This window comes from Lycium barbarum, chromosome 9 (assembly GCF_019175385.1).
Source record: "Lycium barbarum isolate Lr01 chromosome 9, ASM1917538v2, whole genome shotgun sequence".
Classification (NCBI taxonomy): domain Eukaryota; kingdom Viridiplantae; phylum Streptophyta; class Magnoliopsida; order Solanales; family Solanaceae; genus Lycium; species Lycium barbarum.
Window position 1 is genome coordinate 120272174 of NC_083345.1, and position 18917 is coordinate 120291090.

At 38.1% G+C, this 18917-nt stretch overlaps 1 long non-coding RNA gene across 1 annotated transcript; it reads left to right on the plus strand.

The window, feature by feature from the left end:
- The first annotated feature begins 5472 nt into the window (after positions 1 to 5472).
- On the plus strand, positions 5473 to 7078 carry LOC132609694 (uncharacterized). Its single transcript, XR_009570919.1, has 2 exons — positions 5473 to 6285; positions 6373 to 7078. It is a non-coding gene; the product is annotated as an uncharacterized LOC132609694 (long non-coding RNA).
- Positions 7079 to 18917: the final 11839 nt, after the last annotated feature.

Sequence of the window (18917 nt, forward strand, 5' to 3'; positions counted from 1 at the left end):
ACATTCGATTAATTTAAAAAATTAAAAAATACTCAAAAATATTTTTGACAAACATTTGAACAAGGAAAGAATTTTGAACAGTGGAAAAAAGTTTTAAAATGAATAAATTTTAAAGATACGGAATATAAAATGAAAAAAGGATTGAGCTTGATTTCAGTTGTACTAGACGAACAACTGAAATAATAGAATGAGTTCCCTCTTCCCTTGCTTTCTTTTCTAATTGCCTATCTTCTTTTACTTTTCTTTCGATCTTCAACAGGGAAGATTAGGTTTGCATTGGGTTAGGATCGTTTAATTAGCACTTGCATTTCTTTCTATTAATTTCATGGACAATACCATGTAGGTTATGTAATAATTACAATAAATCAATTTAATATTATTTTGTTATAAACATAGATAGAGAACCCTTGAAAGGTAGTATAAAATTCAAAACTTAACCCAATTTTACTCTATTCATAAGTCTATCAGAGATATTAGAATTCAAGTTCACGATCTGCGCATCGCGCATGTACATATACTAATATTATTAAAAAGAGTAGAGTTTTAGGACAAAAATTAGTTAATTAGTTAATAATTAGTTACTTATTAGTTATTGTTTTGAATTTGAATTTTAAAATAATTGAATTAAGAAGTTACCAATTTAATTTAAATAGAAAATTAAAAAACAAAAACTGCCCGATTAAGTGGTTACAATTTCCAAGTTGTAGTTGTAAAAATCTGTAATCAATTTTACTTAGGAAAGGAAAAAATGAAGGGGAAAAAAATAGAAGGTGGTTTACAAATGAAATAAGAAAGAAAGAGGGAGCAGGAAAGACGGAACCGAAAGTTAGAAAATTTGTAAGCACGACTTCTTTAAAAAATGATTAAATACTTATATTTAAACCTATTCTATTTTAATTTTTTTATCATTATCCACATCATAAATATTCTTTTCTTTTTTAAAAAAAATTATTTTTATTACATAGAGGGTAGGGGAAGGGGAAATGGAGAGGGGATTACAATGTGGGGATTCAAACCCTCACCAACATAGTAAAAGTTTAAGTAGTCAACCAACTGAGCTATTAGATCCCTACACACATCATACATATTCGAAGGTTTTAATTTGAAATAAAATATGTTAAAAAGACGTGGAATATGGAAAATATTTTTATCATTGAATTTATTTTTATAAAAAGTTAAAAAAAGAGAAAAATACAACTTCAAAAAAATTGGACTCTTACATTGAAACAATACCCACTTCTTTTTGACAATTCAGTAATACCCACGTTCTTGTGTGGAACTGCTCTTTTGTTTAATTTGACAATTCTACAATAACCAACCTTAATTTGTGTTCGTCTTCATGGGCACATCATATGTCGAGCCTATTCAGCGATGGCTAATTCTTTCTGTGTTTAAACTAGCAGCGGTAGTAAACCAAAGCCTTAAGTGCTAAGATTATTATCACACTAGCTTGCTATGTGGGGAAAGTGAAGGACCATGCCATTGAAAATAATGTGAAGCAGTAAGATTTTGGCTTAGTACGGATATTGAAGAGGTTAAGATGTTCTCTTCCGCTGCTTCTTCTACCAAGAACCAAGTAAATATTCAATTTTGATTTCTGAACTCAATCAACAACAACAACAACAACAACAACAACAACAACAACCCAGTGAAATCCCACACCGTGGGGTCTGGGGAGGGTAGAGTGTACGCAGACCTTACTCCTACCAAGGTAGGACGACTGTTTCCGAAAGACCCTCGAGTCAATAAAAACATAAAAAGAGGTCAGATAAGGCTAAGAGATTCAAAGCAATATGGAAAAGAAGTAACGCAAGCGACACAAATAACATAGAATAATCAAAGCACATGAAATAACAGATAATAACATAAATCAGAGCGCAAGAAATTATACTACGATAATGCGACTACTAATAAGACAGGATAATGAGACTATCTACTAGCCTTCTACCTAATCTGGGTCATCCAAACCCTACTAACTAAGGTCATGTCCTCGGTAAGCTGTAACTGTGCCATGTCGTGTCTAATTACCTCTCCCCAATACTTCTTCGGCCTACCCCTACCTCGTCTGAAACCATCCATGGCCAACCTCTCACACCTCCGCACTGGGACATCTGTGTCTCTCCTCTTCACATGCCCAAACCATCTCAATCTCGCTTCTCGCATCTTGTCTTCCATCGAGGCCACTCCCACCTTGTCCCGAATATCCTCATTCCTAATCCTGTCACTCCTGGTGTGGCCACAAATCCATCTCAACATTCTCATCTCGGTAACTTTCAACTTTTGAACGTGAGAGATCTTAACTGGCCAACACTCCGCCCCATACAACATAGTCGGTCTAACCACCACTTTATAGAACTTGCCCTTAAGTTGTGGTGGCACCTTCTTGTCACATAGCACTCCGGAAGCAAGCCTCCATTTCATCCACCCTGCCCCAATACGATGTGTGACATCATCGTCAATCTCCCCGCTGCCTTGCATAATAGACCCAAGATACTTGAAACTACTTTTTTTCTGGATGGTCTGGGTACCAAGCCTCACTTCCAAGCCAGCCTCCTGAGGTGCTTCACTAAACTTACACTCTAAGTACTCTGTCTTGGTCCTACTCAACTTAAACCCTTTAGACTCCAGAGTTTGTCTCCAACCCTCCAGCTTAGCGTTAACTCCGCTACGAGTCTCGTCGATCAGGACTATGTCATCCGTCCTATCCCACATACTGGTCGCATCCCCACCACTATCCCAGGCCCCCATAACCTTCAATTTCTCTCTCATCTCCATGGCACTAATCGGGGTCAAACTCCCCCATCTGATCCTAGGTCGATCATCCACGACCCTCTTCTTCCTCGTCATCTTGATCCCTAAATCCATCACCAAGAGCTTCTGTCGGGTTGCAAGATAGTCGCTCGGAATGACCTTACAGTCTTTGCACAGACCTTTATCGTCCTTCCTAAGGAGTAAAAAGTCTATTTGAGTCTTAGCCACTGGACTACGGAAGGTTACCAAGTGCTCCTCCTTCTTTGGGAAACTCGAATTGGCTATCACCAACCCGAAAGCTCTTGCAAAATCCAAAAGTGAGACTCCTTCTCCATTCCTGTCCCGAAGCCAAAGCCTCCATGCACATCATCATAACCTCCCGAAATAGGCCCGATGTGCCCATTGAAATCACCTCCCACGAATAACTTCTCAGTAGGTGATATGCCTCCCACTAACTCATCCAAATCCTCCCAAAAGCGCCTCTTCTCCTCCTCGCCTAAGCCCGCTTGCGGCGCATATGCACTAATAATGTTCAAAGTGAGCCCTTCAACGACCACTTTAATCAACATCATCCTATCAGTGACTCTCCTAACCTCTACCACCTGATCCCTTAAATCACTATCTACTAAAATTCCCACCCCATTTCTATACTTCGACCCACCAGAGAACCACAGCTTATACCCGTCTACCTCTTTAGCTTTAGGACCTACCCATTTAGTCTCTTGGACACAAGCTATATTAATCTTCCTCTTCTTAAGAATCTTAACTAGCTCTATGGACTTCCCCGTTAACGTCCCAATGCTCCAAGAACCTACTCTCAACCTAGACGCTCCTTTAACCCACTTACCCCTCCTAACCCTCGCCCCCGTCCCCGAACGAGAACATGACCCTAGTCTACCATCACTAACCAAAGCCACGAAAATGAGTATGAACTAATAAATTATTCAAAGATCTAAAGTCAGCAAAATATAACTACAAGTGTATGGACAAATAATGGATATGGCAACCGGAGGTACCAACTCCAGTTGAACTGAACCTGGTCGCCGCCGGAAAGCACTGTTCACGCTCGAGTTACTGTTCACTACCGGAAAAATGTTCACAAATACCTGAAAGGGAGAATAGAATAGGGGGGAAAAAGAAAAAAGAAAAAGAAAAAAAAGGGAAAAAGGAGAGAGAAAGAGAGGGCTGGCCGGAAAAAGTTGCCGGAAAAAGTCCCCGACGATGGCGTGGCGGCGTACTAGCAGCGCCAGAAGCAGATAAAAAGGGAAAAAAGGAGAAGAGAAGAAGAAGAGGAGAAGAAGAAGAAAAGGGAAGAGAGAAGAAAAGTAAATCTGGTCGGAAAAATGGCCGGCGTTACTTGATCGCCGGCGTTACCTGGTCGTCGGTGTCACCTGAACAGTGATGACGTATGGTCGCCGGACGGAGTGGCGGGTGGGCAGATATTACCGTTGGGAGAGAGCAGAGGAGAGAGAGGGAGCAGAGGAGAGAGGAGAGAGAAGAGTAGGTTTTAGATTAATTGGTTTTGAGATTAACCCATGTTTCCCTTTCTTTTGTTGTGGCAGTCGGGTTCAGCAAGAAACGACTAATGACCACTTTTTTCAAAGTGTTCTTCTAGGAAGGTACGCTTGTGTTAAATTTCTTCATACTTCGATATATACTAACAAGTTGTGCTTGTGTTAAATTTCATCATGTTTCGGTATACTGTCATTTAAACTGATTAGTAGTTTTTACTAAATTTGAATTGCAAAAGAACCAAGTGAATGATGTATTACTACCTTTGAGTTTGCACATCAGTCTTTTCTCTTGATGCTTGATTCTCAATAATAGCTGAGGAGGCAGTTATCAGTTTAGTATTGGCTTTCAAAGGATTCAAAACTATGGAGATGTTATTTTTTGTCATCATCTTTCTGTTTCCTATGTCTAGAAATATATATTTTGGGGTTGATTTATAGTACTAATATTTGGACGAGAAAGTTTTTGGGGCCGGAAGATTATAAAAATTTGAGCTTTCTAATTCCTTTACTACTGGAATTCATATAAGATATAACAGCTTGCTAATCACAAAATGGATGATTTTATTCTAATGCTTACATGTTGTCTGAAGTATCATCGTTAACTTTCTCTTTAGTGTTATGATTCGCCAGTACAATATTTTCAAATTACTTTCTTTGATTTAAATCAAATATTGTTGCAGTAAAGAAGACAATCTAACGAAGTTTTTTTTTTTTTTTTTTTATAATAATGAAAATGCAATATATGATGGAGGCAGAGGAGAAGCAATATATGTTGCAGTTACGCTTTTCTTATCATCTGATTAGATAAGGATTTAAAATTTCTCTTGATGTCTACCATGAAATAGCTTAAGATCCACTTTTGGTGGTAACTTTCCTCTTTCAGCATCTTAAGGTAGCAATTATTCCTTTTTTCTGTGTGTTGCTTATTGAAATGCAGTTTTATCTAGACACAATAGTTCAAATTTTTTTACTTCCATTTTGCAAGACAATACATTTGTGTGATGTTTAGTTCTGTTGATGGAGAGTCGGCATTCAAAATTTGTGGAGCGGATAGTGTGTGATTTAGCATTTGCTACTATCAATAATGGCACAAAAGAATAATAACATACAGATAAATACCAGTACAGTTGCCGCCAAGAAAATTGTAAACCATCCAAGCTGCAATTCTCATTTACTGAATAAGAGATCGAAAGCTAAGGCCAGTACCTTTTAATTCTGACAAGGTTTACTCCCTAAATCATTTCCTTCTTGATATTAATTTTATTCTTCAAGTAATTTCTTCGTGGGGTTTCTCTATATAGGTTTTCTGTTTCTATTTCAGTTTACGGTTTGTATCTATTTTTTCGGTAAATATTTTCTTACTTTAGAGTTTTATTTTCTTAATACCAGCATCTTCAAAAAATGTTGGGAAGCTTGACGTTGTATTTCTCTCTAAGTTCGAGTCTCATACTCACTCTTTTTCTTCCTTTTGAAAAATTCTTTAATTGAAATAGTTATATGACCAGTTGAAAATTTTATTTTGCATTAGAAAAGAACCAAAAAGTTTCTTATATTACGTGACAAAACAGAAAGAAAATGTTAACTTTACTGGCTAGATTTCATACCTTAACAGAAGTATAACAACCAATGAACATGATCCTGCTATATTTTAATGTTGAGGTAGGAAAGTTTATGTGTTTCTTTTGAAGATGTCAAGTTTTATGACTAGTTTTTTCATTGCTTAGCTGAAATATATCATGCAAAACTACTAAAAGTTCAAACATTATGCATAAATTCAAATGTAGCAAAAGAGTTGTTAGCAAAAAATCTTGGAGTTGCAACTTTTGCTTATTGTGTATGTGTGCTGAACACATTATTCAGTTCGCGTCAGCGTTCTAATTTAACTATGACAAGTAATTCCTTACCTTTAGTTCTGATATCACTTAAACCCTTACACTTGGGAATTTGTCCAACAGGAAAAGGAAGAGGAAAGACTGAAATTGTGCAAGAGTTACTAAGTGTGTTTTCTACTATGCTAAAGGTAAGGATTAAAATATCATAGGAAATATAGTAGTCTCCAGTTCTTTGGCATTGACTTTTTAAATCGTTTGGGTAATATATATTGTAGGCTGCTGAAATAATAAAATCAACATCCGAGATAGAGATCTCAACATCTGAAGAAGCAGTTAAGCACCTCAAAAACAGATTGACTTCACTAGGAAGAGAACTACAATATGCCAAATTTAAGGTAACAATAATCCATAATATTTCGATCATTTTTGCTTCATCAAAAGCCTCAAGTGCTTATAGTGAAGTCTTTTATAGTTGTCTGTTGGGGATCTTTTTTTAATGAAGAGACAATTTTGTGATACGAATTGTGTAAAGTGGATAACTTTTAAAAGGAAAGTGTAAAATGGAAGACTTTGAGCAGGAATTGTGTAGAATTGAAGACTTTTAGTAGAAAGTGTTTTGGTTCTAAAGAATAAAATCTTGTGGAGAAATTTGGAGAGGAGAACATTAAACTGGGAAATTTGGAACTCTTTCAGTTAAATTTTGTGTAGGAACCATTTAGCTAGAAATCTTTTGGTAATGTCTTGTGCATGTGTTGATTTCTCTGGAGGTATCCTAATTCCTTCAGCTATGCACGTTAAAACTGAATTTGAATTGTTGATGCAGGCATGAGGAACGCCAAAATAGGTAGTCCTAATTGTTTGTGTAGTCATTGCAATGTGTTTCTACTATCCGCTGGGTGTTTCCTTTGCTGCAGAGGACAATGAAAGGATATTCTCAAGGAGATAGATAATAAATGCCAATCATAATCTTATTTATGCCTTTAGTACAATTCAAGTCCTATGATGAGTTGAGCTTGATTATTTCCTAAATTCTGAATAGATGTAATTTACTATAGTTTTCTAATTGTCTTCTCTATTCCTCTTTTTGTACAATTCATCTGCATGAGGTAAATGTCTCTCGCTCTATGTGTCAAATTTCAGTATTATATTTTCCTATTAATTTCAAGGCATATGATCGTGCTGCGATTAAATATGAAAGACTTCATGCAGATATCAATTTGAATGTCAGTTTTCCTTTTTATTAACTCTTTTTTCTCTCTATTGCTATAATTTATTCTGTCTTATAATATTTTTAGTCTTTATTAGTTATACTTGATTCGGTTTTGGCTTAATGGAATTACTAGACGTTGCTTGTGAAGGAAGACATTATCGAATGTTGTGCCATGCCTTAAATTTGATATTATGGGATACCAGAGTATTATGTTGTTATTAATATGTAGATTTGATATTATGGAATACCAAAGTATTATGTTGTTACTAATGTGGCATGAACTATTCGATGAAACGGTCATAATTTAATCCTTTGTGATAGTCAAGTATCTGCTTAGCATGTCTCCAACATATTATTCAAACGTGCTTGATGAGTCGTGAAATTACGGGATATTCGATGCTAATTCCTTAAGCTTTTGTGACTCATTAAGCACTTTTATTGTTACTTTTTTGTGTATTTATGTTGTTTTGTAGGATTAGATGCCCGGAGAGCATAACGGAGCAAAACAGACCAAAATAGAGCAAAAATAGAACAATCTACACTTTCTGACAGCATCTGCTAATAGCACATGCTGCAGCATGTTGAACCCGCGAGTAGCACTTGGTGCAGCACATGGTGACAGAGAAATTGGCACAACCTGCTACGGTTTTGGCACAACCTGCGATTAGCATGTTGAACCTGCGACACAACCCGCGAGTAGCACTTGGTGCAGCACATGGTGACAGAGAAATTGGCACAACATGCGACACAACATGCGATTAGCATGTTGTGCACGAGGGTATTGTTATCCAGATTTTATTCCCGTTTTTGGAATGATATAAATACTCTTTTAGGGTTTGTAATAGACATCTTTGGCCATTTTCATCAAGTTTGGAGGCTAGGGTTTTTCTACACCATTGGAGGAGAAGATTGGAAGTACTTCAATGAGATATTTCTTAATCCTTTCTTCAATTCCTTGTTTTGTATTGCATATCTAAGTGTGTAGCTTTCTATTCCATTACTTGAATCTTGTTTATGAAAATATTCTTGATTAAAGTTTGGTTTGAAACTCTTGTTTTGCTTATGTATTGAATGATTGTTATTGCTATTGAAGTGAGTCTTTGTTGATTTAATTAATCTCGTTCTTGAATGTTTCCAAAGGGATTAGCTAACCTTAGGACTCACCCATTTACTTAGATTGAGCTCGGAAGAGGAAATCTAGGTTGGAAAAGATTAATTAACAAGAATTTGGGTCATTAAACCCATCTAATAACTTGAGCTCGGAAGAGGATAGTTACTTGAGGTTAAATTGATTGTGCCTAATATCACACTCTAAGGCTTGAAAAAGCTTAAAGTGAAATTCATTGATTTGGTTGGAAGACTTTCAATGAGATTTTATAAATCATTATCTATTGACATAAACCCGTTCTTAGTTGTAAAATCGTGAATTACATTGGATCGTTACTTGAGTGTAATTTCCTTTGTATCCAAACTTGTGGCCATTGATCTTTTTACTCGCTTTCCAGGTTAGTTTATATTTCCGCATTGGTTATAATTTTCTCCAAAAACCAAAATATCATCTATCGTTTGGCTTTAACTTAGTTGGTGAAAGTTCCTTACTTTCTTAATCGTCTAGCATATTGTTCCCTGTGGGATCGACCCCGACTCATAGTTGGGTAAATTATATTGCATACGACCGTGTACACGTTATCAAAAATGGCGCCGTTGCCGGGGAACAATTTGGCGTATGCGAGTTAGTTTGGGATTTAGCTTACTTGCTTTGGTCCAAACTTGTGAATATTTGTGTTGTTGTTTCATTGTTTTATTTGATTCTTATATATATAAATTTTTTTTTAAAATGGCATCATTCCATGAAAATGGGTCGGATGGAAGTTGTTCATGCTTTGATGACCTTTGTCCCTATTGTGGAGGACCCCACTCTTGGCAAAATTGTTTAAAGTCTCCCGGGGGAGCATTGTGCGCACAATCTCGAACCCATGAGTGGAGCATATGTGATAGATGTGGTGGTCAAAATGGCCATTGGGCTAATTGTGCTTATGTGTCCTTCCCTTCCCCGAACCCCCACTATGACGATTCTACTTTTTGTTGTGACAATGATAGGGAAATGGAAGTGGAAGAAGTTGAGAATAGACAAAATGGAGAGTTCAAGCTCATGATGGAATGCCTACTTGAAGGAGGAAATGAAAAGCAAAAAGCCTTGGAGGAGTACTTGGAAACTAGTCTCCAAAATGACTTGATGAATGAATACAAAAATCTTCCGTGGGCATTTGAATAAAATCAAGAAAAATTATCAAATGCTCAATATGAGGAGAGAATTCCCATGTTGGAGGCCAATCATGAAAAGGAGGAATCAAGAATTGAAAATCCTCCAAAAGAATCCATTTTCATTAGAGATGCCAAAGAAGAAAAGAAATTAGAGTCAACAGTTGTCTTGAAAAAAATGGTGGAAGTTGACTCTAGTTTGGGGGAAAATGAGAATGTCAAAATCCGGAAAAAATTGCAAATTGGGAGGTTGAAATCTCACTCCAAGCATTTTTCAACATTGGATTTGTATGGTGATATGGGAATTGAGCCACATACATCCATGTTGGATGGTGAAGAAGAAAGACAAGTGTCTTACATCTTGCAATTTGAAGGAGTAAAAAGGCAAAATGACATTCCTCATTTGAAAGCCAAGAAGTGCAAAATGAAGAAATTAACGTTTGGCTTGTTCATCTACTTACCACCCCCACCGCTCGTGGTCACAAACTTGAGTCCAAGTTGGGTGCCCAATTCAAAAGCTCCAAATGGCGAGAAAAGCGGTAAAGTTGGCAATCGTCGTGCCGCGACGTTAAATTAAGCGCTTGGTGGGAGGCAACCCATCGTTTTTACAATCTTAAATCGTTTTTGAAATTTTCGTTTTTAGAATAACTTAGTAGATTATTTTTGACTAATCCACAAAGTTTTAGAATTTTTAGAGCTGTTTTGAGCTGTTCGAGTTTTCAGAGCAGCCACAGATGGTTTCAGGTGACATCACCTGCGAATCGCAGGTCATGCCTGCGAGTCGCAGGTGCTGACAAGAAAAAAGTGACATCACCTGCGAATCGCAGGTCATGCCTGCGAGTTGCAGGTACTGTCGCAGGTGCTGCTCGCAGGTACTGCCACTAAAAAAAAATCTTTCCCTCAAATTATTTTATGTTTTGTTTTGATTATGTGCAGTGAGGACACTGCAATGTTTGTAGTTGAGGGTGACATGTGGTAGCACGTCATATTTTGAAACTTACTCAAATTTTTCAAAATTTTGTTCTTTTAATATGTTGTGGATTAGTCACTCTTATTATTTTCTTTTCTTTCTTAGCTTCTTTCATTAGTCTTGTAGTTTAGGTGTAGGTGCTCCTTTGAGGAAAAATGTGGAAACTCTTAGCTTGTTTGGTACTAATAGAGTTAGTCTCTTGCATGTGAAATTGAAATGCGAATACCCCTCCAAATTGTTTTGTGAAAGTTAAAAAGCAAGGTGCATAGGAAAGAATGATCTTTGTGACAACTTTTTGGTGACTCTTTACCTACTAGTTGTGTTTACTTTGGATTATAAGATATTGCACTAGTTGATCCATCTAGACTGGTTCATATGCCATGTGTGGTGAGTGTTTGTTGAATAATTCTTGTGTTTACTTTTATCATCTAGAACTTGCCCGGTTAGACTTTCAATGCTAATTTTGATTATGTTGTTTGAAGATATGACCTTGGGCTATCTTTGTGATTTTTGAAAAAAGCCTCTTTAGCCGTTCTAGCCTACCATTGTATAAATAATATCACTAGTAACCCCATTTGAGAATATGACCTTTCATTTGATTGCCACATTACAAGCCTTTACCCTTTTCGATGAAAAGTCTCTCTTTTGAACCCTTCCCTCCTTGAATACGAAATTGTGAATTTGAGGCCAAAAACCTAAGTTGGGGGTGTTAGTGTTGTTTGAGAGTGGTGAAGGTTGGTGTTGTGGAAAAGCCAAAAGAAAGGAAGAAAATTTGAAAAATACAAAAAGGTTGCAAACTTTTTATGCAAAAAAATGTATCTTAAAAAAAATTAGAAATCAAGAAAATGGTTGCACAAAAAAAGAGGTTGGAATAATTTGGGAAAACTAGTATGCAAAGGAAGGAGTGATGTTTTGAAATGAAGAGGAAAGTGGACAAAATGTATGTGTAGTGTTCAAGGAGGGCGTAGTCACTTGTATCCCAAATACTTATCCTACCCTTCCCTAAGCCTACATTACAAGCTTAAAAAGGGCAAACTTATGGTGTGATATTTGTTAGCACTAGAACTTCTTTGTTGAGTGTGAGCGACTTTTGTGTATTTGTCCCTTGCATCGTTGTTGTGAATATAGTGATTTTGGGACTTTCTTTCTTGTGAGGGCATATGGATTACGATAGATTGGTGATGTTGAAAAATTCAAAGTTGTGTCAACTGAGCATATCTAGTAAGCTAGTGATTTTGAATCACTTATTGAGGCTTGAGTGTAGTTGCTTGATGGTTTTAAATCTCTATTGCATTCTTGAAAATTGTATTTTGAAATGGGGGAGTTAGTTGGTTGAAGCTTCACATGCTTGTAGCCTAATTGTTGGTACCAACCAAAGTCATGTTTTTGTGCTTAAAATGGATCCTCATTGAGATCTTTGTTTTGATTTGCTTGAGGACAAGCAAAGGCTTTAAGTTGGGGGTGTTGATGAGTCGTGAAATTACGGGATATTCGATGCTAATTCCTTAAGCTTTTGTGACTCTTTAAGCACTTTTATTGTTACTTTTTTGTGTATTTATGTTGTTTTGTAGGATTAGATGCCCGGAGAGCATAACGGACCAAAACGGACCAAAATAGAGCAAAAATAGAACAATCTACACTTTCTGGCAGCATAGCACATGCTGCAGCATGTTGAACCCGCGAGTAGCACTTGGTGCAGCACATGGTGACAAAGAAATTGGCACAACCTGCGATTAGCATATTGAACCTGCGACACAACCAGCGAGTAGGACTTGGTGCAGCACATGGTGACAGAGAAATTGGCACAACATGCGACACAACATGCGATTAGCATGTTGTGCACGAGGGTATTGTTATCCAGATTTTATTCCCGTTTTTGGAATGATATAAATACTCTTTTAGGGTTTGTAATAGACATCTTTGGCCATTTTCATCAAGTTTGGAGGCTAGGGTTTTTCTACACCATTGGAGGAGAAGATTGGAAGTACTTCAATGAGATATTTCTTAATCCTTTCTTCAATTCCTTATTTTGTATTGCATATCTAAGTGTGTAGCTTTCTATTCCATTACTTGAATCTTGTTTATGAAAATATTCTTGATTAAAGTTTGGTTTGAAACTCTTGTTTTGCTTATGTATTGAATGATTTTTATTGCTATTGAAGTGAGTCTTTGTTGATTTAATTAATCTCGTTCTTGAATGTTTCCAAAGGGATTAGCTAACCTTAGGACTCACCCATTTACTTAGATTGAGCTCGGAAGAGGAAATCTAGGTTGGAAAAGATTAATTAACAAGAATTTGGGTCATTAAACCCATCTAATAACTTGAGCTCGGAAGAGGATAGTTACTTGAGGTTAAATTGATTGTGCCTAATATCACACTCTAAGGCTTGGAAAAGCTTAGAGTGAAATTCATTGATTTGGTTGGAAGACTTTCAATGAGATTTTATAAATCATTATCTATTGACATAAACCCGTTCTTAGTTGTAAAATCGTGAATTACATTGGATCGTTACTTGAGTGTAATTTCCTTTGTATCCAAACTTGTGGCCATTGATCATTTTACTCGCTTTCCAGGTTAGTTTATATTTCCGCATTAGTTATAATTTTCTCCATATACCAAAATATCATCTATCGTTTGGCTTTAGCTTAGTTGGTGAAAGTTCCTTACTTTCTTAATCGCCTAGCATATTGTTCCCTGTGGGATCGACCCCGACTCATAGTTGGGTAAGTTATATTGCATACGACCGTGTACACTTTCTCTTTGAGGAGTAGATTTGGACGTTATCAGTGCTACATCTTATTTATCACCCTGCAGCAGAACTGCAGTAATTGCAAGAGGACAGGGAGGAATGAGGATGCGAAAAGAAAAGAAAATACAAAACTGTATTTGTTTTGTTTTCATGCTTCAAATTAAGCCTTTGTGTTTTCTCATACTGATATTATTGTTGTCAAATTGGTGTTGAAATTACATGTTGTCTATTGTCGAGAAATTACTGCAAAAAGCTTGTGGTTATTGATTTCATGACATGCAAATTTAGTTTGAGTAAGATGGTATCCTACATAATCTTTTACCAAAATTTTCACAAAAACTGGATTCTCTGACAGCTTGATATTTATATGTGCCCATAGAGAAAAGCTTGATACTATATGCGGTGAAGACTTGGTAGTGTTTTTGTTCGAAAAAGATTTGTAGAACTCCTATGACAATGCTATGTAGGATAGCCAGATGATTGCATTCCCCTATTTGACATTTTGTTATAGAAAAAATAACTTTGTTGGGTCGAATGAGGATAGGAAGAGGGTAAAGTCTTTGTAAAGACTGCAAGGTCATTCCGAGTTAGAACCTTACGACCTAACATAAGCTTTTGGTGATGGATTTGGGGATTACAAGGAAGAAGAGGAAGAGGGTCGCAGATGACTTGCCAAGGATCAGGTGGGGGAGTCTAACTTTGTCGAGTGCCTAGGAAATGGGGGAGCAGTTGATGGATATGGGGGCTTAGGAGAGTAGGGGGGACGTGAGCAGTATGTGGGATAGGATAGCGAGATGCATTAGAGAAACAACTAGAGAAGTCCTGGGAATCTTGAGAGGTCGCCGTGGTAGGCGACGAGGGGACTGGTGGTGGAATGGAGAAGTCTGAGGAAAGGTGGAAGCAAAGAAAGTGGCGTACGCGAGGTTGGTAGATAGCAAAGATGAGGAGGAGAAGCGGACGAATAGGGAAAGGTATAAGATTGTGAGAAAGGAAGCGATGTTGGCAGTTTCGGCGGCAAGGACGTCAGCTTTCGAACGTCTATATGCAGAACTAGAGGACAGAGGCGGGGATAAAAAGTTGTTCAGGCTAGCCAAGGTGAGGGAGAGAAAGGCACGGGACTTGGATCGAGTAAAGTATGTCAAGGACGAGGATGGCAAAGTATTGGTAGAGAAAGCTCTCATTAGACGGAGATGGCAGTGATACTTCCATAAACTCTTGAACGAGAAAGGTGATAGAGACATTGTGTTGGGAGATTTGGAGTACTCTGAGAGGAATCGCGACTTTGGGTATTGTAGGAGTATAAAAGTGGAAGAATTTAAGGGTGTTGTTCGCAGGATGCGCAGGGAAAGAGCTACCGGTCCTGACGAGATCCCTGGGGAGTTTTGGAAGAGTGTGGGCAGGGAAAGTTTGGAGTGGTTAACTGGATTGTTTAATATTATTTTTAAGACGGCGAAGATGCCTGAGGAATGGAGTTGGAGTATGATGGTCCCTTTGTATAAGAACAAAGGTGATATTCAAAGTTGCAACAACTATGGAGGGATCAAGCTGCTAAGCCACACTATAAAGGTGTGGGAAAGGGTGGTGGAGATGAGGGTGAGAAGAGGCGTGTCCATTTTAGAGAACCAGTTCGGATTCATGTCAGAGCGCTCGACTACATAAGCCATCCATCTTGTGAGGAGACTGGTGGAGCAGTATAGGGAGAGGAAGAAGGTCCTGCACATGGTTTCCATCGACCTAGAAAAGGCTTACGACAAAGTGCCAAGTGAGGTTTTATGGAGATGCTCGGAGGCCAGAGGTGTACCTGTAGCGTACACTAGGGTGATCAAGGACATGTATGAGGGAGCCAAGACCAGGGTAAGGACCGTGGGAGGAGACTCGAAGCACTTCCCGGTGGAGATGGGGTTGCACCAAGGATCAGTTCTTAGCCCATTTTTATTTGCTCTAGTGATGGATTGTCTGACGCGGCGAATTCAAGGTGAGGTGCCATGGTGTATGTTATTTGCGGATGACATAGTCTTGATCGACGAGACACGCAGCAGAGTGAACGCTAAGCCGGAGGTTTAGAGACAAACTCTGGAGTCTAAAAGGTTCAAGTTGAGTAGGACCAAGACAGAGTACATGAAGTGCAAGTTCAGTGACATGACACATGAGTCTGGCGTGGAAGTGACGCTTGGTACCTAGGTTATCCCAAAGAAAAGAAGTTTCAAATATCACGAGTCTATTATACAAGAAAATAGGGATATTGATGATGATGTCTCACATCATATTGGCGTAGGGTGGATGAAATGGAGGCTTGCTTCAAGAGTGCTGTGTTATAAGAAGAAACTTAAAGGCAAGTTCTATAAAGTGGTTGTGAGCTCGACCTTGTTGTACGGGGCAGAGTGTTGGGCAGTCAAGAGCTCTCACATCCAAAATATGAAAGTTGCGGAAATAAGAATGTTGCGATGGGTGTGTGGGCACACCAGGCGAGATAGGATTAGGAATGAAGATATTCAGGACAAGGTTGGAGTAGCATCAGTGGAGGACAAGATGAGGGAAGCGAGCCTGAGATGGTTTGGTTATGTGAGGATGAAAGATACAGATGCCCCGGTGCGGAGGTATGAGAGGTTAGCTATGGATGGTTTCAGAAGAGCTCGGGGTAGGACGAAAAAGTATTGGGGAGAGATACTGAGACAGGACATGGCGCAGGTTCAGTTTACCGAGGACATGACCTTAGATAAGAGGTTTTGGAGGACTCAGATTAGGGTAGAAGGCTAGTAGGTAGTCGTTGTTTCGATCTATAGTCTAGTGTCCTTTGCTTCTTGCTACTATATGTGGTTTCTTAAACTTCGATTATCTTATTTATCTGTGGTAGCTACTGCTCCCTTTTTTCAGACTGCTTTATTTTGACTTATTCACTTTCTTTAGTTTCATTTGCATTCTGCTTTGAACTGCTTGTGCTTATCTAGCCTTTCTCGTTATGATTTATCTTGAGCCGAGGGTCTTTCGGAAATAGCCTCCCTGTCTTCCGAGATAGGGGTATGGTCTGCGTACACTTTACCCTCCCCAGACCCCACATTGTGGGATTTCACTAGGTATGTTGTTGTTGGGGCGAATGAGGATAGGAGAATAATAATGAACTTGCTAGATTTACTGTATGTATCTCACTGTTATCGTCTTGTGACTTGGTAAGTAGATGTCTAATTTCTCAAATGAAGAGTTTGTGCACATACGTCGATGTCAAAGCATTGGGTTCTCTAGAGGGAGTTTGAAATACACGAGAATCATGCTGCACAAATGTGGATGATGGAAAGCTCGGATGGAGGAGTTTCTTAGAAAGAAGTGACTAACCACTTATCTCCCCATAACTTAGGATGTCATCATATCATCGACCTAGCTGTTAAAAAGCTTTCTTGGTATATTATGATGTCATTAAATAAATTTTATAAACAAGAATCAATACCAGTATCATTCTCACTGTAACAACCCATTTTGTCGTTACCGTGATTCTTCTATTTTACCCTCGTTGACTCATTCCCGAGTCTCGTTAGAACTATTTGAACCCTAGAAGATAATTTTCATGGCTCCCTAGGCATCGTTTTGAGTCTTGGAACACCCTTTAAGAATGTGACTTCAAGCGAAAATCGTTTGACCTAGAGTTGACTTGGTCAACAAAGCCACCGTTGGAAATTTTGAGGCCACGAGTGCATTCGTAGAGTGTTTTATGTATATCTGCATATTTAGTTTGTGTTCTGGAGGTTCCGGGATTGCTTCGGGTGTAATTTTCAAGTTTGGAAGACACCAGATTTTTCAGGTGTCTGGTGTGACTGCCGCAGCGGTAAGGAGGACAGCTGCAGTGGTACCTTTGCAGCGGTAAGGTGACCGATTGAGCAGTAAGGGCGACCATCGGAGCGGTCGACAAGCAGTTTTTATGTTTTAAAGCCTCCAAAAACCCTTATTTCCTCCCATAACTTTTATTATATTTTCTTACCACTTTGGAGACGAATTGTGGGGTTTATAATTAGATTTCTCTTGGAAGTAATTTCCCTAATCCTAATCTCTTAATTTCCCTAATCCTAATCACTTCCATTTTCTTTATAAGTAAGAATCCATACTAGAAATTCCTTGAAGCTTAAGATTAAAATAGGGTTTATGGGGTTTTTCATAAAAGGGTTTTAAAAAACAATTTGGATTCCTATGTTTTGGTTAAATATTGTTGTTCATGCTAGATAATGTCATATCTAGGCTTGTTAATCATTAATCTTCTATTCTAGAGTTGATTTTCATGAATTAAAGTTAGGGTTCTCAGACCCAATTTGGGGGTTTCATATTAATGATGATTATGAGAATTAATTGAATATTCCTATAATTAAAGTAATGGGTTTTGATCTTTTGGTATTGAATTTGGTGTTTTGATCATAAAATTTCTGTTTTGCCCTTGAGTCCAGTTTCCTAAATTAAAGAGTGGGTTTTTGACCCGAATAGAATGTGGTCATTATGGGTATCATTATTCAGGCTTCTTACATAGAATTCTATGTGATAGAGTTTGATTGTTTGGAGACGCTTCCAAAGATGAAACAAAATGTGGGTTCGTGGCACCCGTTCAGCTGCCAGGTAGGTTATGGCTTCCCTTTCGGTAGACTTCGGTTAGTTTCATATATTCGTGTATTAGAAGGAATGGAGAATGAATGCGTAGGAATTGGATATTTGGGATGGAATCCTAGGATGGTGTTGTTGTGTGATTTGTATGTTTGGGCTTGTGGCCTGTAGATTCTTTAGGATGTTTAATTGGGTTTTCATAAGTATCAGTGGATTTTATGTGACTTGGGAGTAGCGGGTGATACCTATTTTCTATGTCTAATGATGAGTATTCCCGTAATATATTATTATCTGTGTTATGCCATTAATAATAAATCTAATTGATAAATGGAAGGATAAAATGCATGTTACACCTCGGAAAATTTTTCGGTTGGTACGCAAGAGAATGAACTAGTGATGAATAGGAGTGCATAATGTCCATGAGCAAGAAACGATGTTTGATGACCTTAGGCGAGATTTCAAAAGTATCCGGTGTGAGACGAGAAAGTTGGCTAAGTTAAGATGAGATACAAGGTGGGCAATGTATGTGCATGGACGAGGGTGATTAAAATGAGAAGTCTAAGAAATATGGGAAGTTGCAGAATTGCAACTGCCCAGTGGTTGTAAAGTGAAGAATACGGAACGTAAATTGGAATACGGTCCGTAAACTGGCAGTCGTAAATTTCCATGCAAGGTTTCAACTTTCTGCCCAGTCGAGAAATGGTAAAATACGACCAGGAGGACGGACCGTAAAGTGATTTACGGCCCATAAACCATGGTCGTAAACCACCATGTAGGCAGCCAAGCTTCTGGTTCTGGAAATGGTTAAATACGCCCATGGTGGACGAGCCGTATAGTGGAATACGGGCCGTAAACCACGATGGATGACCACTGTTCACTCAGTACAGATTTTTACAAGTCATTAAATAAAAGGACCAACACTAGTTTGATTTCATTTCCACATTGAACCACTTCTCTCTAAAACTTCTCTCTACATTTATTATATGCGTTTTCAAGGATTATAAGCCATCAATAACATTAAGACAAGTGAATCAAGGATAAGGAAATCAT